This window comes from Ornithorhynchus anatinus, chromosome 13 (assembly GCF_004115215.2).
Source record: "Ornithorhynchus anatinus isolate Pmale09 chromosome 13, mOrnAna1.pri.v4, whole genome shotgun sequence".
In the NCBI taxonomy this organism is placed as follows: domain Eukaryota; kingdom Metazoa; phylum Chordata; class Mammalia; order Monotremata; family Ornithorhynchidae; genus Ornithorhynchus; species Ornithorhynchus anatinus.
In genome coordinates this window covers 21371891-21392187 of record NC_041740.1, presented here as the reverse complement: position 1 = coordinate 21392187, position 20297 = coordinate 21371891, and the positions used below count along the sequence as shown (strand labels likewise).

General features: G+C 53.8%; 1 protein-coding gene across 3 annotated transcripts in view; it reads right to left on the bottom strand.

Moving 5' to 3' along the window:
- The window catches only part of PTER (phosphotriesterase related), a 57837-nt gene extending 38679 nt beyond the window's left edge, over positions 1-19158 (bottom strand). Inside the window, exons 1-2 of one of the 3 annotated variants that reach the window (XM_029077613.2) lie at positions 19134-19158; positions 17548-17601 (exon numbers count right to left, since the gene is read on the bottom strand). The gene's annotated coding sequence lies outside the window, so the exon portion shown is untranslated. Of the gene's footprint in view, positions 1-6632; positions 6811-15486; positions 15667-17547; positions 17602-19133 lie in introns of those variants that run through there. The other 2 variants (XM_007673133.4, XM_007673134.3) reach the window with 2 other exon arrangements.
- Between the last annotated feature and the right edge of the window lie 1139 nt (positions 19159-20297).

Here is a 20297-nt window from a genome sequence, read left to right as displayed (position 1 = left end):
CTCAAGGGTCAGTTCTGGGCCCTCTTCTGCTCTCCATCTACACTCACTCCCTCGGTGAACTCATTCGCCCCCACGGCTTCGACTATCATCCCTATGCAGATGACGCACAGATCTACATCTCCGCCCCCGTCCTCTCCCCCTCCCTTCAGGCTCCCATCTCCTCCCGCCTCCGGGACGTCTCTACCTGGATGTCCTCCCGCCAGCTAAAACTCAACATGGCCAAGACTGAGCTCCTTATCTTCCCTCCCCAGCCCTGTCCTCTTCCTGACTTCCCTGTCACCGTGGACGGGGCGACCATCCTTCCCGTCTCTCAAGCCCGCAACCTTCGACTTTGACTCGGTTCTCTCGTTCACCCCACACATCCGATCCGTCACCCCCGCCGGGGTCACCTTTATAATATCGCCAAGACCCGCCCTTTCCTCTCCACCCAGACGGCTATCTTACTGCTACAGGCTCCCGTAATATCCCGGCTGGATTATCGCGTCAGCCTTCTCTCCGATCTCCCTTCCTCCCGTCTCTCCCCGCTCCAGTCTGTTCTCCATCCCGCTGCCCGGCTCATCTTCCCGCAGAAACGCTCTGGGCACGTCACTCCCCTTCTTGAAAACCTCCAGTGGTTGCCTATCGACCTCCGCACGAAACAAAAACTTCTCACTCTGGACTTCGAGGCTCTCCGTCCCCTTGCCCCCTCCTACCTCTCCTCCCTTCTCTCTTTCTACCGCCCACCCCGTAGGCTCCGCTCCTCCGCCGCCCACCTCCTCGCCGTCCCCCGTTCTCGCCTATCCCGCCGTCGACCCCTGGACCACGTTCTCCCCGTCCTGGAATGCCCTCCCTCCTCACCTCCACCAAAGTTTCTCTTCCCCTCTTCAAAACCCTACTGAGAGCTCACCTCCTCCAAGAGGCCTTCCCAGACTGAGCTTCCCTTTTCCCTCTGCTCCCTCTGCCCCCCCCCCCACCTCCCCTCAGCTAAGCCCCCTTTTCCCCCGCCTTTTCCCTCCGCTCCTCCCCCTCTCCCTTTCCCTCCCCTCAGCACCGTGCTCGTCCGCTCATTTGTATATATTTTTATTACCCTATTTATTCTGTTAATGAGATGTCCATCCCCTTGATTCTATTTACTGCTATTGTTTCTGTCCGTCCGTCTCCCCCGATTAGACCGTGAGCCCGTCAATGGGCAGGGACTGTCTCTATCTGTTGCCCAATTGTCCATTCCAAGCGCTTAGTAGCGCTCTGCGCATAGTAAGCCCTCAATAGATACTACTGAATGAATGAATGACCTCAAATCTACCCCGGCGCTTAGAACAGCGGTTGGCACATAGTAAGCGCTTAACAAATACCAACATTCTTATTATTATATAAATATTCACACTTGCTTTCTCTCTCTCCTTTAAAGCCTCCTCTTGGTCTGCTCAGAAGAATTAATTCCGAGTCTCGTACCACGAGTCAATTTAAGAGGATTTTACCACTCGAAGGCCACAACATCCGATGAACTAAAGAAGAGAGTCTCCCCGCTAAAGGTCAGGACCCCAAATTCTGATCCCGGCTCCGCTCCGCCTCGGGACACAAAGGCCAGCGTTCAGTTGCCCCGGCGCTTTGGGTCTCCCAACTTTAAAGAAAATGGAACAGTCCCACCGATTCCAACTCCACTGCTTTACAACCAAAGGCGATAGAGATAACGAAGTCTTCTACACGTGCTGGTGCCATTTAAATATTTAATACGAAAAGATATGACCGTCGAAGTCCCGTCCTTCCCTAAGTCCTGCCGCTCGGAAGCTTTCGGTAGCTGACCGCCACCGAATGCCATTTCCTCCTTGGCTTGTACTGCTGTCGGGGTGATGAAACAATATCCAATAATAGCAACCGAGACCAAAGGCTACGATCCCTCTTTGGTCTCTCAGGCGAGGTGCTCGTAATAGGTATTTTTGGGAAACCGCACTAATGAAGGCGGCTACCAGGGGATCCTTGAACGGTGACTAATTTCTGCAAATTGACTCTCTCACCGGAGCGAAAGGCCAAACACGGAAAATGCCGCGTTGTACGGGCGGCTAGCTTAACCGCCAGTGAGAAAATCAGTAATCTGCCCCTTGTCTTCGAATGTTACCCGGCCAGACTCTCTTCCTAAGCAAAATGGCCCCAGTGGAAAGGATACGGGCCCGGGAGCCAAGGGATCCGGGTTCTAACCCCAGTTCCGCCACTTGCCTGCTGTGTGACCCCGGGCAAGTCACTTGACTTCTCTGTGCCTCAGTTTCCTCATCTGTAAAATGGGGATTCACCTATTCATCCTCCCCCTTAGACCGTGAGCCCCAAGAAAGACAGGGATCGTTCGATCTGACCCCATCCGTCCCCGTGCTTAGAACAGAGTAAGTGCTTAACGAATTCCCCAATAATCCCAGTTATTAATTACTAAGAATGTCTGGCCGGATTAACCTGTAACATTTCCTGGGTCGTGGGTTCGAATCCCGGCTCTGCCACTTGTCAGCTCTGTGACTGTGGGCAAGTCACAACTTTTCTGTGCCTCAGTTACCTCATCTGTAAAACGGGGATTAAAACTGTGAGCCTCATGTGGGACAACCTGATGACCCTGTATCTCCCAGCGCTTAGAACAGTGCTCTGCACACAGTAAGCGCTTAACAAATACCAACATTATTATTTCCCGCTGCTGCCTCTGAGAAACAACTGACTTCGTTTGGAAATTGTGTGGGAAGTGGGGAAGGGAAACCTCGGCTTCCTGGGCTAATAATAATGACGACGGCATCTGTTAAGCGCTTACTATGTGCCAAGCACTGTTCTAAGCGCTGGGGTATTTGGGTTCTTTCAAACCCAAGCACCAAAGGCCTGAATGAGAAAGAGCCTGAACACCTTTTACTCAAAATACGGATTTTTCCCTCTCAGTTTTCCGTTTTGGATTGTTCATCTCTATCTTAAATTTAAACAAATGATGTCGGGGGGCTTAATTACTTTCTAATGGCAATAATATTTGCATTCAAATTAGTTTTTAGTCGTCCCATCATGAGTGTGCGCTGAAGTTATTGTGTCATTATAATCTCATGTTATAATGGTTTCATAACTCTAGTCTCCGTGGAGCGGAATTAGTCGTTTCCTTCGGTAATGGCGTATCACTGTAATATCATAATCAAATAAGCACGGTGCCCACATGCTTCCAGTGTAATCATTTTCACGCGGTAAGAACATTTTAACGGTATTAACGCGGATCCTCTGGAGAAATCGTCGTACCGGGGCCGAGTTGCCGTGTAAGACTAAGGGCATTAGACTTAACGCCGTCCCAAGCGGAGACGTGTGAAGTTACGTTCCGCGCCTAGTCTGTAAACCGCACATCCGTACGTGCCCTGTACCTCTCAAAAAGTCGGCACGTTTCCCGAGAGGGACTGCCAGGCCACTTTTAATTAAGGATATGTCTTCCGGTAGGACATACAGTTGCATACGATAAAGGCAAAACTTCAGGACATGAGGCATATTAATAGGTAAATATTCTTTTTTTATTAGTTGCAGGTAAATAGTAACTAAAGCGTCTCCCTGCATAGAAAACGATTCCTAGAAAGAAAATGGAACATATGGGGGTTTTTTTTCAAGTGGGAGCTCGGATCTTTTTTTTACAATTTTGTTTTTTTTGGAAGGGTTTAGAGAATGGTTTCAGGTAACACGTAACGTTAGGGAGAAGAGTAGTTTCCCGTACGTCTCCCCAGTCGAATGGAAGGTCCTTGTGGGCGGGAAGTTCATTCGATCCTATTTAGGGAGCGCTCACTGTGTGCAGAGCACTGTACTAGAGAAGCAGCGTGGCTCAGTGGAAAGAGCCAGGGCTTGGGAGTCAGAGGTCACGGGTTCGAATCCCGGCCCTGCCGATCGTCAGCTGTGGGACTGTGAGCCAGTCACTTCACTTCTTCCGGGCCTCAGTTACCTCATCTGCAAAAATGGGGATTAAAAAATGTGAGCCCCACGGGGGCCAATCTGATTATCCCATATCCGCCCCCGCGCTTAGAACAGTGCTCTGCACACAGTAAGCGCTTAACAAATATCAACATTATTATAAGGGACCTCGAAGCCGATGCCTGGGTGTGCCTCTGGAGCCCGCGGAAAACACTTGAACTTGACGAGAAAGAAAAGCCAGACTCAGGAAGGGTTTTGCCAATATAGAGTCAGCCTTTCAAACCCTATTTTGGGCCCAGCGTAGCAAGTCATCCAAATCCTAATCAAAATAATTAAAAAAATGCTGTTTGCCCAGTGTTTATTATAGACTCTGGACAATCAGATAATTACCATATTTATTTGCATAATTGCCTTCATCACATAATTTCCCCTCCTCCCACCACCGTTTGAAGCGGAAATGAAACATCGGCTTTTCCAGAGCGGTAGAGGCGCGCCCCGGGGTAGGATGAGAAGGGTCAGAAAAAAGTATACCTCCTCTCGGCGGGGAGTTTCGTCGCTGAAACGCGGACGTGTCCAACCCGACTAGCTTCTGTCTACCCCAGGACTTTGAGGCACGGCGCCGGGAACACAGTAAGTGCTTAACAAATACCGTTTAAAAAGAATAAAAATCACGGGATTGTCAGCAATCGCCGGGGAGCAGGGTCGGGGGGACCCGGCCGGCCCCTCTTGGGAATCCCGCCACGGAGAACTGGTACCGTGTTGAACGATTTAGATCGGAGATCTGTGTTTCCAGACCGGAACGTAGGTCAGTCGATCCCTCGATCGACGGCACTGTGTGCAGAGAACGGTACCGAGCACCTGGGAGAGCACGATACGCCGCAATCGGAAGGCGTGTTCTCTGCCCGTCGTCGTCGTCGTCGGTGGTATTTACCGGGCACGTGCTCAGAGCACCGCATTAAGCACTTAATCAAGTAGAAGAGAGAGTTGGAGACGACGTCCTCTCCCACAAGGATCTTACAGTCTAGAGGGGGAGACGGACGTCGAAATTAATTACAGACAATAATAATGATGTTGGTATTTGTTAAGCGCTCACTATGTGCCGAGCACTGTTCTAAGCGCTGGGGTAGACACAGGGGAATCACAATGTCCCACGTGGGGCTCACAGTCTTCATCCCCATTTTACAGATGAGGTAACTGAGGAACCTCAGGGCTGTGGGACCGAGACGGGGTGACTAAAGGGCTCAAATCTAAGTGCACAGGTGCCGCAGAAGGGAGAGGGAGTAGGTGAAATGAGGGGCTTAGTTCGGGGAAAGCCTCTTGGAGGCGCGGTGATCTTAATAACGGCTTAAAGGTGGGAAGAGCGATCACCTGTCACATACGACGGGGCAGGGGGTTTCGGGGCAGGGGCAGGCCGTGGCCAAGGGGATGGCGGTAAGGCAGATTAGCAGCGTGGCTCAGTGGAAAGAGCCCGGGCTTGGGAGTCGGAGGTCCTATTTATTTTGTTAATGAATTGTACATCGCCTCGATTCTATTTAGTTGCCATCGGCTTTTACGAGATGTTCTTCCCCTCGACTCTATTTATCGCCATTGTTCTCGTCCGTCCGTCTCCCCCGATTAGACCGTGAGCCCGTCAAACGGCAGGGACTGTCTCTTATCTGTTGCCGACTTGTTCGTCCCAAGCGCTTAGTACAGTGCTCTGCACATAGTAAGCGCTCAATAAATACTATTGAATGAATGAATGAATGAAAGGTCATGGGTTCAAATCCCGACCCCGCCACGTGTCAGAGGTGTGACTGCGGGCAAGTCACTTAACTTCTCTGCGTTTCAGTTCCCTCGTCTGTAAAACGGGGATTAAGGCTGTGAGCCCCACGTGGGACAACCTGATGACCCCGCATCTCCCCCAGCGCTTAGAACGGTGCTCTGCACATAGTAAGCGCTTAACAAATACCAACATTATTATTATGAGAAGCAGCTTGGCTCAGTGGAAAGAGCCCGGGCTTGGGAGTCAGAGGTCATGGGTTCTAATCCCGGCTCCCCCTCTTGTCAGCTGTGTGACTGTGGGCGAGTCACTTCACTTCTCTGGGCCTCAGTTCCCTCATCTGTAAAATGAGGACGAAGACTGTGAGCCTCACGTGGGACAACCTCATTCCCCAGTATCTACCCCGGCGCTTAGAACAGTGCTCTGCACGTAGTAAGCCCTTAACAAATACCCCCCGATTAGACCGTAAGTCCGTCATAGGGCAGGGACTGTCTCTATCTGTTACCAATTCGTTCATTCCAAGCGCTTAGTACAGTGCTCTGCACGCAGTAAGCGCTCAATAACCTCTATTGAACGAATGAGCCGGAGGTACAGCGAGCAGTCCATACTTCACTCGGCTGCCCGGATCATTTGGCTACAAAACCCTTCAGTCCGTGTTTCGCCTCTCCTCGCTAACTTCCCGTAGCCGCCCCTCCGCCACTACGTTAAAAACAGATTCCTTACCGTTGGCTTTAAAGCGCTCCATCGCCTTGCTCCTCTAATGATGCCAACCTACTCACTGTACCCCCATCGTGCCTATCCCCGTCCCTCCGGTCTGCAACGCCCTCCCTCTTTACATCCGACTATCACTCTCCCCCCCTTCAAAACCTTACCGAAGGCAACAGGCCTTCCCTGACCAAGCCCACGTTTCCGCTTCTCCCCCTCCCTTTCACATCGCTTGGATCCGCATCCTTCGTTCACCCCTCCCTCAGCCCCACGGCCTTTCTGTACGTACCTGTAATTTATTTATTTTAGTGTCTGACTCCCCTTCTGGACTGGAAGCTCACTGAGGGCAGGGAACGTGGCTTTCAACTCTGTTATCTCAGTCGAGTGTCACAGAAACGCAGAAACCGCTCGACAATTCCGACCGACCGAGGGAAGATAGTTGGGATTCGGAGACTGAACTGGGGCCGGTGACTCGAGAAAACTGGTGCCGGGGGGGGGGGGGGGGTGTCCTGAGGTCACAGGTCTCTGTGGGGGAACAGGACGGATCGTTCCTGGAGCCCATCGGTTGAAGATTAACTTTTGGTTTGCCATCTTATATTCTGGAAATTCACTGGGGACTTGGAGGGAGGGAAAGCTTATGTCCTCACTAGCGCGGGGAGCCGAACAACTGCAGTCTCCAAGAACCCAAATGTAAGAAAACGGTAAGTTTTTCCAGCTAAATATGAAGTTATTTTTTTAAAAAAAAATCAGAATCAATGCACAGCCTCTAGTAATAGCACAGTTATAATTTAGCTGCACTAAATTTATGACACAAAACCATAAGGTTTCACACTTCTTTAATATGTACGATCGCAAAGCATGTTAAAAAGGAGGATTGTCATTTAAAACTAATGATGGAAAATTAATGCACTGTAATGTGCAAATGAAAGGCAACTATTTAAACCCCAAATTGTACACAATACTCAGCTACTTTAAAAGGAAAGCCCAAGGAATACCGAAGAGGTTCACGAAAGGATACATCTCTGCGTGTGTCGCATATGCGGCACATAAAAATCCAGTCTGATCCTCACCAAGAGCCGTCAAAAAGGAAGATAAACCCCACTGCCTTTACGTAACGAGAGCCGGGACAGCCTCAAGAACTGGAGATGGTGCGCAGACTAGATTTCGGGGGGAAAAGGAACCGACCGGTTGGGACGACGGCAACTGGACAAATTAAGAGAGCCCCTAGATGGGTGAGAATTTGACAAAATCCTTAACGGGAACCTTTTCAACCCGCAACTCTGGGTTCGCTATTTGATACGGCTCCGCGAGTGGTAATTGGTTGAACTGAAAAGACAAACTAGAAAGGAGGCATTTGGGTTAAAAAAAAAAAAAGAGAGAGAGAGCCGCCGGGACTTCTTAGCAACTCGTCACCCCTCCGCTGCGACAATACCTGCCACAAGCTCAAAGAGACATTTCCAGTGTTGGGAATTTTCATCAATAAAATTTACCGGAGGCCTGGAGGTATGTATTTGGATAAGTACTATTAGAAAAAAGCGATTCCCTACCCTTAAGGAGCTGGCAATCAGGGGAGAGGGACACTAATTAAAGAGAGAAGGAACCAGTAGAGAATTAAGATATGTAAGTGCATTGGAGAGGAGGGCAAAGATAGGATATGGTGATTCCCAGCGCTTAGAACAGCGCTTGACACATAGTAAGGGCTTTACAAATATCACTATTATTATCATTATTATTATTATTCTCCTTTCCTATCTGAACCACTGGGCTGCCAAGAATAAGGCTAGAGGTGCTGAAGTTGCGGGGAGGAGGAGGAGACGTAAGAAAACGCGACCCGCCATCTCTCTGCATCCTGCAACGGTTGTCTGTTGTGGCTCTTCTAGGGGGCTGGACCCCAAAAAGCAGGAGATGAAAAGGGACCTTAAAAAATGTAACTCAAGAGCGAGGAGCCTCGTTGTTAACAGAGATCTCTCTCGAGAGAGAGAGAGATCAGACAAGGTTGAGTTTTTGGAGGGGATACGTGCGACTGAAGCTGCAGTTATTTGCCTGGAGATCAGAGACCATCTCTTTTTCTTGGGTCGAGAGCCTCCATACGGGACAGGGACCGTGTCGGCTAGTGATTAACTTATCTTCTCTTCCCAAGGGTATTTAAGTGCTCAGAGCAGTCCTTGGAGCTGTTAAATTAACTTATTTTTTCTTCCCAAGGGTATTTAAGTGCTCACTACGTGCCCAAGGACTGTTCTGAGCACTGGGATAGATAAAAAATTAGAGGGGCGACACAGTCCCTGTCCCACGTGGGGCTCGCAGTCAAGCCGGAGGGGCTTCAGGTATTGCTTCCCCATTTGACAGCTGAGGAAACTGAGGCACTGAGGCAGAGAAGCAGCGTGGCTCAGTGGAAAGAGCCCGGGCTGGGGAGTCGGAGGTCATGGGTTCGACTCCCGGCTCTGCCACTCGTCAGCTGTGTGACTGTGGGCGAGTCACTTCACTTCCCTGGGCCTCAGTTACCTCATCTGTAAAATGGGGATTTTATCTGTGAGCCTCACGTGGGACCACCTGATGACCCTGTATCTACTCCATCGCTTAGAACAGTGCTCTGCGCATAGTAAGCGCTTAACAGAGACCAACATTATTAATCCCTGTCCCGCCACCCATCAGCCGTGTGACTCTGGGCAAGTCCCGTGACTTCTCTGGGCCTCAGCGACCTCATCTGTAAAATGGGGATGAAGACGTGGGACAACCCGATGAGCCTGTATCTACCCCAGCGCTTAGAACAGCGCTCTGCCCAGAGTAAGCGCTTAACAAATAGCAACGACATAAAGTGACTTGTCCAAGGTCACCCAGCAGACATGTGGCAGAGTTGGGATTAGAATCCAGGCCCTCTGGCTCCTAGGCCTGCGCTTGATCCAGTATGCTGCCTTCCAGGCCGCTTTTAGCTTTTAGCACAGAGTAAGCGCTTAAGTGCCCTCTCGGGGTCGCACCCGGAGAGTTTCCGGTCCGAGCTCGGGCAGTGGCTAGCGCGCGGCGGGCAACCTGCTACAGGTCAAAACTCGCCCGTGCCGGGCAGCGGCTCGAGGGCGGAGGCTCGAGTCTACGGAAGGAGGCGACGGTAGACCACTTGCGGATCTTTCCCAAGAAGACGCTACGGATCCGCTGCCGGAACCATCGCAGATGGCGAGCGGGGCGTTCCGCGAGAGACGCGACCGTGGGGCCGCTGTGGGTCGGAAACGACTCGACGGCGTAAGACGAGACAAAGCGCTTGAGTGGAAGACTTACTATTTTCCTCCCCTTCCTCTGAGAGCCTAACAGCGTGCTCCGCGCACGGCAGGGGCTCAATGAATGCGGCCGATGTTAATTCCGGTTGGGGTCGGGGAGGGACAAGATTGCAGACGGAGCCACGTTAAATTCCCGTGCACCGATTTCCCCACTCCGACACCCTACTTTTAGTGTTCTTCCAGGATTTGATATGAGCGTTTATAATATTCTGGCACTCTGTGAGAGCGCTCCGGTTTGGCTCGTCGTCCACACTGAGCGTATTCGCATTCTCGTATTAGCACGGGCCCCCCGTGCGGCTGCTGGGCCATCGACCGATCAATAGCATTTACTGAGCGTTTACTCTCGGTTCCGAGCCCCGTACGCGTGTTTGGGAGATCCGAGCGCAGGAGAGCTAACGGATACACGCCCTGCCCGCAGGGAGCTCCCGGTCTAGATACACAAATTACCGATGGGGAAACGGAAGAATACAGACATACGTACGTAAGTGCTGGGGCCGGGAGTGGGATGAGTATCAAGCCTTTAAGATCCCAGTGCAGCAGCGATGCAGAAGGGAGGGCTACTGGGAAAAACGCGGAAATCACTCTCGGAGGAGTGATTTCGGTCGGAGGAGTGATTTCGGTAGGGCTGTGAACGAGGGAAAAGTGGTTCTTTGGCTACGTCGGGGAGTGGGTAGGTGGCCATTAGAGGAGTTTAGTTTGCGGGATGGACCGTAGCAAGAGAGCAACAAAGATTGGCCGGGGACAGTGGGTCGACCGCCTCAGAGCCGACGCGGAGATGGATCGGAGATTTCTGAGGAATGGGGGGAGAGCGGCATTTTAGAAAACCATCGGACGTACGGTGACCTATGGGTCAGAGCGGGGAGAGACGGGAGGCTGGGAGGTCAGCGAGACGGCCGACGCGGAAGTCAAGGTGAGACGTAAGAGGCTGAATCAAGCCATCTGGAGGGAGAGGAATCTGTCAGAGATTCCGCCAAGGTAGAACCGACAGGATTTGGTGACGGCCCGAAGAGGTGGGTGGGATGAGAGGGACGAGTTGAGGATAATGCCAGGAGCGCGGGCGCGTGAGACGGGAGGCTGGTGGTGTGGTCTACAGTGAGGGGCGAGTCAGAGGGAGGGGAGCCGTTTGGGTGGGAAGATGAGGCGTTCTGCTTCACACTATAGTTCTGCATTGAAGTTTCCCCTCAGATAGCAGGGTTCCAAGAATCCCATGCTGATGGCGAGACTGCATATCTGGACGCATCCCTTGCACACGCTGTGAGGGAAAATACAGTCGTAAACCTGGTCCAGTCACTCACCGCTTGGGTGAGCACTGCCCCGCCAACCCCCGGTAAAAGCCGAGCGGCGTTTCCTACCACCAACACGCGATTTAGTTGCTTTTGCAGCCGAAGCGACGCTGTGTGCCGACCCATTCCCGGCCCCTCACCCGGTCCCCCCGTGCGCAAGGGCGCACGCCCCGAGGCACGGGTAATGGTGCGGCCCGTGGTCACGGAGCAGAATATCTCTGCGCTCCCGATGCCGCTTGCTGAACCGCCGTGGACCACGGGACTGTCCTGGGGAGGGTTGGAGAGGCCAGGGGTCGTTACCCGATTCCCTCCGCCAACCACGGTAAAAGCGAAAACCAGACGCAAACTCCCCCGATCCCACCAAATTCTCCGGTCGTAACACATGAAGTTCAGCACAGTTATAACCTCAAAGCAAATCTCAGCTAACGCCTCGCGATCACGCTCTGCCAGGGGGCAACGGGCACGCGGCGTTCGGGCGGCTCTTTGAGCAGCGGCTTTGGGAAATAATAGCGGTGGCATCTGTCAAGCGCTTACTATGTGCAAAGCACTGTTCTAAGCGCTGGGGGGGATACGAGGTGATCGGGTTGTCCCGCGTGGGGCTCGCAGTTTTAATCCCCATTTTCCAGATGAGGTAACCGAGGCACAGAGAAGTTAAGTGACTTGCCCACGGTCACACAGCCGACAAGCGGCGGAGCCGGGATCTGGACCCATGACCCCGGGAAAGGACCGACTCTAACCCGGTACCAGGTGCGCGGGAGAGTACAGCGGGGCGGATAGATGATAATGTCGGTATTTGTTAAGCGCTTACTTCGTGCGGGGCACTGTTCTAAGCGCTGGGGTAGATACAGGGTAACCAGGTTGTCCCACGTGAGGCTCACAGTCTCCCTGCCCAGGAGGAGCTCACGGTCTAGCGGGAGAGGCGGATATTAAATTACCGAAGGGGAAATGGAAGAGGACAGGGATATGTACGTACGCGCAGTGGGGTTGGGAGGAGGGTGACCATTTCCCTCCTCACGTCGGAGAGACAATTACGCTCCCCGGCTTAAAAGTCTTACTGAAGGCCCATCTCCTCCAGGAGGCCTTCCCTGACTAAGCCCTCCTTTCCTCTTCTCCCGCTCCCCTCTGCGTCACCCCGATTTGCTCCCTTTATTTATTCCCCCCCCTCCCAGCCCCACGACACTTGCGTACGTAGCTGTAGTTTATTCAGTCGGATCGTCCGTCTCCCCCTCTAGACTGTAAGCTCGTTGTGGGCAGGGCGTGTGTCCATTTTCTGTTGCACTGTACTCTCCCGAATGCTCAGTAGAGTGCTTTGTACACCGAAAGCGCTTAATAAATACGACGGATTGTTGCCGCTGATTAAGTGGAATATCCTGAAGTGTCTGGACTCAGACGAGCTCCCAGTTGACAAACGCAAAGCTTTTGGTGAGAGCACTTATTTTAATATTTAATTGTCTACGTGGATAATCTTATTATTGGCACAAATTTATATTGCTATCCGACCACGTAGGTTAACCGGGCTAACGTTCCCTCGCTCGGAAGATTCGCCTACGTCGTTCTGGTTACTCTTCTGGTTGCGGGAAAGGCATTAATGTGCTTTAGATGGTTAGCTAAGGGAAACCATATTCCTCTGAGCGCTCTTTCACATTATTATGGAAGCAATTAAGTGCACTAACCAGGTTGTGTAGTTCTTTACCCTGAGGGGAATCTGAGGCGAACCCATTCTACGCGGATAAGACACCTCCTTGCAGGGAGGGCCTGTTGGAATTTACGGCACAGCCCGTCTTCGCTAACTTGACAAGGATGAATGCGAAACCGGGGACTGCAGACTCCAAGGAAGGTATTTCTCCTCCCACAGTATGAAAACCATTTTATTTTGGAGTCTGATGACACGGGGGGGCTTCGGGGGCTGCTGAAGTCCCCAGATCCTCCAAATTCATTCATTCAGTCGTATCCCTTGAGCGCTTACTATGTGCAGGGCACCGTACTAAGCGCTTGGACTGTACGATTCGGCAACAGACAGAGACGGTCCCCGCCCAACAACGGGCTCGCAGTCTAAACGAATCTTCAGAGGAGTCAAGATTGAAGACTGGAATCATTTGCAACTGAAAGAAGACACTGTGGATCCGAGACAAGCACGGGAGGCAAAAAACAACGATAAAGCAAGTTTTCCAAAAAATAAAATCACTGAAAAAAATCAAGGTAGAAATCAAGGTAGAAATAGACCACTTCAGGAATGCATCACCTAAAATGCAAGTCACCTCACTTCTCTGTGCCTCAGTTACCTCATCTGTAAAATGGGGGTTAAGCCTGAGAGCCCCATGTGGGACAGGGACCTGATAAGCTTGTATCTACCCCAGCGCTTAGAACAGTGCTTGGCACACAGTAATCACTTAACAAGTACCATCATTATTATGCTATGATTCATGGTTCATGGTATTAATAAAATCTTTTCCTCGATATTCCTTTAAAAACACTAAATTGTTACCCAGTTATTCTCTTAGAGAATAAATGAATCCTGTTTTACTGGAAAAGTCATTCATTCATTCAATCATATTTATTGAGCGCTTACTGTGTGCAGAGCACCGTACTAAGCGCTTGGAACATACGATTCGGCATCAGAGACAATCCCTGCCCAACGACGGGCTCACAGTCTGAAAGGGGGAGACGGACAGCAAAACAAGTAGTCAGGCATCAATCCCATCAAAACAGAGAAAGAACCGTAGATATAAGCACATCGTTAATAAAGTCGAGTAAAAAGGAATTATACAAATATACACAAGCGCTGTGGGGAGGGGAAGGGGGTAGAGCGGAGGGAGGGAGTAGGGACGATGGGGAGGGGAGGATGGAAAGGGACTTTCCTGGCTCAGTGGAAAGAGCCCGGGCTTCGGAGTCACGGGTCATGGGTTCGACTCCCGGCTCTGCCCCCCTGTCCGCTGTGTGACTGCGGGCGAGTCACTTCACTTCTCTGGGCCTCGGTGACCTCATCTGGAAAATGGGGATCAACCGCGAGCCTCACGTGGGACGACCCGATGACCCCGTATCTACCCCAGCGCTTAGAACGGTGCTCTGCACCTAGTGAGCGCTTAACAAATACCAACGTTATTTTAACAGCCTGAGTGGCCTTCCATTTAGCGTGACCACTGAAGAGACAGAAAGCTGATGAGAATCTTACGGAAGCCAAAACGATAAGGAACTAAACGTAAGCCCACGGAGAGCTCATATGAGAATTTAAGGTGCAAAAGCCACTGTTTCTACGAGACGTTCTCTCCCTTGACTCTATTTATTGCCATCGTTCTCGTCCGCCCGTCTCCCCCGATTAGACCGTGAGCCCGTCAGAGGGCAGGGACCGTCTCTATCTGTTGCCGACTTGTACATTCCAAGCGTTTAGTACAGTGCTCTGCACATAGTAAGCGCTCGATACATACTATTGAATGAATGAAGAAGAACCGGCAGACGAAGACTGCGAGCACCTTTTGACGGTAGCCTACTCGCTCTTTGATACCCCTGATGAACCCAACGACTTCAAATCACCTCAAGCGGAAGTGATACAGCGGGGAATTCTCTGTTCATCGTGGAACAGATTCTTCCCCGGACCAAGAGATTTCGCATCAGCCCGTTACCGATCCAACACGAAGGGGAGAGCTGCCCCGCTCCCAGTTTCCCTAGAATTCGACACGTCTTTGGCCCCCAAAAGGAGCTAGCTCTCCAAGTGGCATCTGAAGTCACGCAAGACAAGAAAAAACTCCTCAGAGAGGGGGGAATCTCAATCCTGACTACCAGAGAGGCCGATTCAAAAACCCGAATTCTGGGCAAATCCGTGCCCCGTGGAGGCTGAAGGGGAGACGCCCTTTGCGGGGAGAAACTTTAAATTCAGCATGGGAGGTACAATGTCCTCTCCGTAACTCATCTGTCAGCTGCATATTCTGAAGCAGCGGCAGGGCTCAGTGGCAAGAGCCTGGGTTTGGGAGTCAGAGGTCACGGGTTCGATTCCCAGCTCTGCCGCCCGTCAGCCGTGTGACTTTGGGCAAGACACTTCTTTGTGCCTCAGTTCCCTCATCTGTAAAATGGGGATGAAGACCGTGAGCCCTACGTGGGACAACCTGATTATCTCGTATCTCCCCCAGCGCTTGGAACAGTGCTCGGCACAGAGTAAGCGCTTAACAGATACCGACATTATTATCATTATAACTCGGCGAGCTCTGCCGATCGGTCTCAAAGTACAAGCGAGAAGGTTAATTCTGGCGGCGCCAACTCCTTTCGGGGCCCAGGGTCCGTGCTGATCTTCTGCTCTACCATTACCTTCCCTCGCGAAAGGCATCGGAGCGCCGTCTTTGACCGAAAAGCAATAGAACGTGAGCGCGGACCACGGCGGCGGATTGGAGAACGCTGTGCCCGTTCCACGGTCGGACCGCGCGGCATACGAGAAAGCCCCGAAGAGCCAACGGTCCCCAGGGCTCGACAAGCTGAAGGATTCGAGCCCCGAACCTGGGATCCTTTCGCCCGCGCTCCCGCGAAGCAGCTCCCGCGCCCCCGCCCCCCCCGCCCCCGAAACGAGCCCCGGCGAAGAAGGAAGAGGAGCAGCGTGCCTCACCCAACCGATCGGGCAGGACGCCGTCCTCGGGAACGGATCCTCCTCGGGATCCGACGGCTAAGCGGGGGAGCTCTCGGGGAGTCCGAAGGGTGGCCCCGTCTCGCAGGAGCGAGCGCTGCTCAAGCGGCGGGGCACGACGGGAGGCAACCGGGAACCGGGGAAGTTGTTCGGAGAAAGACGATACAAAGTCCGATCGAGGCAGGAGGAGATGGCCCCCACTTGGCCCGAGCTGGCCTCCTAACCGGCAAGCTCGCGGGGCAGCTTGCCAGGGCAATCGTAGTTTCGCACTACCCGGGGGGCCCATTGGATACATAAACTTCAACGCACCCTCGAGGGAGGGAAGAGAGATTCCTTGGGGTGAATTTTTTACTTGGAAACAAAACCGGACCGTTTTCCTCGGACCTTGACGGAGGTCAGCAGCTCCCGTAACACGGTGGAATCTTCCATCCGCTGGGGGCTGAGGTTTGACTGTAGCAGATCGGTATTCAGAAAGGACACTCACTCCGTCGGCCGGACAAAGAGGACTCCGGGTGGCCGCTGCTCGCCCAACTCGACGCCCTTTTCAACCGTTTCAACCCAACGCAGGAGGGAAATTAGAAAATTCTACCGCCGGGGCATCTTCCGGCGGCGATGAGGAGGACGGGGAGCTGTCGGCAGCACTCCTTTCTCCCGGAAACGCTCTCTAACCGTGATTTCGCCGTCACCGTCCCCTCCTGGTTTTCCTCCTATCTCTCGGGCCAATCCTTAATCTCTTCCGCCGGCTTTTCTGCCAACTCTCTTCCCGGAGGGTCTCTGGAGGCTCAGTTCCGGATCCCCTCCTAGTCTCCATCTAAACCTACTCCCTCTGGAAGCTCATCCTCTCTGGCTTCAAGTACCTTCTCTGGGCAGGCGACTCCCACCCAAATCATTCATTCGTTCATTCAACAGCATTTACCGAGCGCTTACTATGGGCAGGGCACCGTACTGAGCGCTTGGAATGGACAAATAGGTAACAGAGAGAGACGGTCCCTGCCCTCTGACGGGCTCACGGTCTCATCGGGGGAGACGGACAGATAAGAATAGCAATGATCTACCTCACTAGCTCTAACTGCACGCCTTCGCTGCAATCTCCTGCCTCCGGGACACCTCTTCACAGAAGTCCCACCAATACCTCGACCTCCACGCGTCAGAAATTCAGCGACCCGGCTTCCCTCCCAAACCCTCTCCTCCCCGTCCCATCATCCTCGGTTTCTCTCTCTGGGTCTCTCTCAAGTCCCCATCCCGTTGGTTCTTTTTGGACATCTCCAGAATCCACTCCTTCCTCTCCGATCCAAACCACCATCCCGCTGGCCCGACCGCTTTCCTTCAGTCGAATTTACTGAGCGCTCACTGGGCGCAGAGCGCTGTACTGAAGCGCTTGGAAAGAACAATCCGGCAACAGATAGAGACAATCCCTACCCAACGACGGGCTCACAGTCTAGGACGTCTCCTATCGGCATCCTCGGTGCTTCCAATCTCCCCCCTCCAGTCCGTAACTCGCTCCGCCGTCCACATCATTTTTCTAAAAATATCACGCCGCTCATAATTCGCAAAAGCCTTCGACGGATACCCACACCCGCTCCTCTCCGCACCGCGCAGCTCTTTCTCCTCCCTCCTTACCCTCGCTCCTCTCCCGCTACGATCCAGCACGGGGGCCTAGTGGAAAAGGCACAGAGCTGGGAGGCGGGGGACCTGGGTTCCAATCCCGGCTCCGCCAGCTGCCCGCCGCGTGGCGGGACCTGGGACAAGTCACCGAGCTCCTCCGGGCCTCAGTTTCCTCATCATCCGCGAAACGGGGATTCGACGGCTGTTGCCCCGTCTACTTGGACTGGGAGCCCCCCGTGGGACGGGGACCGCGTCCGACCCGTTTAGCCGACATCTCCCGCAGTGCTTAGAGGAGTGCTTCGACGCGCGGTGCGGGCGAAGCGAATGCGACCCTAGCGGTGACGGGAACACCCCCCCTCTGGCTTGATTCACCGGAAATCTGGCCCCGACGCAGGACTTCCTCGGCTCGCCTAGAGACGTCCGTCTCCCAATTCTTACCTGAAGCCTTCCCGACGTCTCCCCGGGAAGCAGCGGCGCTTCTTGGACCCAGTCCTTCCAACACAAAGGGGAGAGAGGGTAGGACTCATTATATCATCATATATATATATAATATATAGACTATATTCACCTCTGGACCATTTTTACCACCCCTCAACCGGGAACGCTCATTCTAACGATCGTAGTCCCCCTAATTACGGCATCTGCTAAGCGTTTACTCCTGTTACCCGGGGTACCCGACTCACACGACCCCGCAGGGACACTTGGAGGAGTCCCTGGACCGAGCGGCGTGGCTCGGCGGCGAGAGCGCGGGCTTGGGGGGGGGGGGGGGGGGGTCAGAGGTCACGGGTTCGAATCCCCACTCCACCGCTCATCAGCCGTGTGACTCTGGGCAAGGCACTTCGCACCTCTGGGCCTCAGTTCCCTCATCTGTAAAATGGGGATTAAGGCGGTGGGTCGACCTGATGGCTCTGTACCTACCCCCCAGCGCTTAGAACAGTGTTTGGCACACAGTAGGCGCTTAACAATTACCACCGCTATTATTATTATTCGGGCTGCTGACTGACCTCAGGCGCAATCTGGTTAGAATAATAACGTTGGCATTTGTTAAGCGCTTACTATGTGCAGAGCACTGTTCTAAGCGCCGGGGGAGCTTAGAACAGTTAATCCCCATTTTACAGATGAGGGAACTGAGGCACAGAGAAGTGAAGTGATTTACCCAGCGTTTAGCACAGGGCTGGAGGCACATAGGTGGTGATCAAAAAAATACCACCTCGGGCCCCGGGAGAAAGGACAGGGCGGGAGGTCGGGCAGCAGCATGGCGTAGGGGACAGAGCCCGGGCCTGGAAGCCGGAAGGTCGTGAGTTCTAATCCCGGCTCCGCCACGCGCCCGCGGCGTGACCTTGGCCGAGTCACTTCGCTGGGCCTCAGGTCCCTCATCTGCGAAATGGGGACGGAGACCCCACTGCGTCCAACCCCGCCGGCTTGTAGAAGAATAATCATCATAATGGCATTTGGTAAGCGCTTACTATGTGCAAAGCACTGCTCTAAGCGGCTCTGCCACTTCTCAGCTGGGTGACTGTGGGCAAGTCACTGCCCTGGGCCTCGGTGACCTCATCTGGAAAATGGGGATTGAGACCGTGAGCCTCCCGTGGGACCACCTGATGACCCTGGATCTCCCCCAGCGCTCGGCACAGTGCTCTGCACAGAGTAGGCGCTTAACCGAGACCAACATTATTATTCTCTGAGCCTCGGTGACCTCATCTGGAAAATGGGGATTAAAACCGGGAGCCTCACGTGGGACCACCTGATGACCCTGGATCTCCCCCAGCGCTCGGCACAGGGCTCTGCGCAGAGTAAGCGCTGAACGGATACCAACGTTATTATTATTACTACCAGGTGATCAGGTGGTCCCACGTGGGGCTCACCGGCTGCGTCCCCATTTGACAGAGGAGGGAACTGAGGCCCAGGGAAGTGACTTGCCCAGAGTCTCACAGCTGATAGGCGGCGGGGCGGGATTGGAACCCAGGACCTCGGATCCGCCGCAGCGCTCAGCACAGGTGCCCAGGGGAGGGGGCCCGGCTCACCCCGCTCCCTTCCGGAGCTCTCTCACGCATGCGCGCCCCGCCCCCCGGGCTGCAGCCCCGCCCCCTGCACGGATCGTCCAATCACGGCTCGCGCTCCCCCTTCGCGCCCCGCCCCCCGACTGTAGCCCCGCCCCCGGCAGAACTCTTCCAATCACGTCCCGCCCCCATCCAGGCCCCGCCCCCGGGCTGTAGCCCGGCTCCTTCCGGAGCTCGACCTCTCACGCATGCGCGACGCGCCCGGGCCCCGCCCCCCGGGCTGTAGCCCCTCCCCCGCCACAGCTCGTCCAATCGCGGCTCGCGCTCCCCATCCGGGCTCCGCCCCTCGGGCTTTAGCGTCGCCCCTTCCAGAGTTCGGCCAGTCACGCATGCGCGCCCCGCTCCCGGGATGCGGCCCCGCCCCCACCGCAGACCGCCCAATCACGGCCCGCTCCCCGCCCAGGACCCGCCCCCCGAGGCCGATCCTCAGCCCCCATTGGTCGCTGGGCTGAGAGTGACAGGCGGCCGGGAGCCCCGGCTCCTCCCCTCAGCCCCAGCCTCCAACCGCCCCCCTCCCACCGGAGGCCCAAGTCCCACGGGTTCGAATCCCGACCCCGCCACCCGTCAGCCGTGTGACTTTGGTCGAGTCACTTCCCCGTGCCTCAGTTACCTCATCTGTACAAAATGGGGGTTCATTCATTCACTCATTCACTCATTCATTCATTCAGCTAGTATCTATTGAGCGCTTACTAGGTGCAGAGCACTGTACTAAGCGCTTGCAACGGACAAATCGGTAACAGAGACAGTCCCTGCCCTTTGACGGGCTGACGGTCTAATCGGGGGAGACGGACAGACGAGAACACTGGCAATAAATAGAATCGAGGGGCTGGATGAACATCTCATTAAAACAATAGCCAATAAATAGAATCAAGGTGCTGTACAGCTCATGAACAAAATAAATAGTTCAGAGCGTGAGTCCAATGTGGACCTTGGTCGAGTCACTTCCCCGGGCCTCAGTTACCTCATCTGTACCAAAGGGGGGTTCAATGTGGGGCAGGGACCGTGACCGACCTGATTAACTCGTATGTCCCCCAGCTCTTGGGCCAGTGCTTGGCACATAGTGAGCGCTTAACGGGAACTGTTAGTATTCCCAGCTCCGTCACTGCCTTCACCGCTTCCTCGGACATT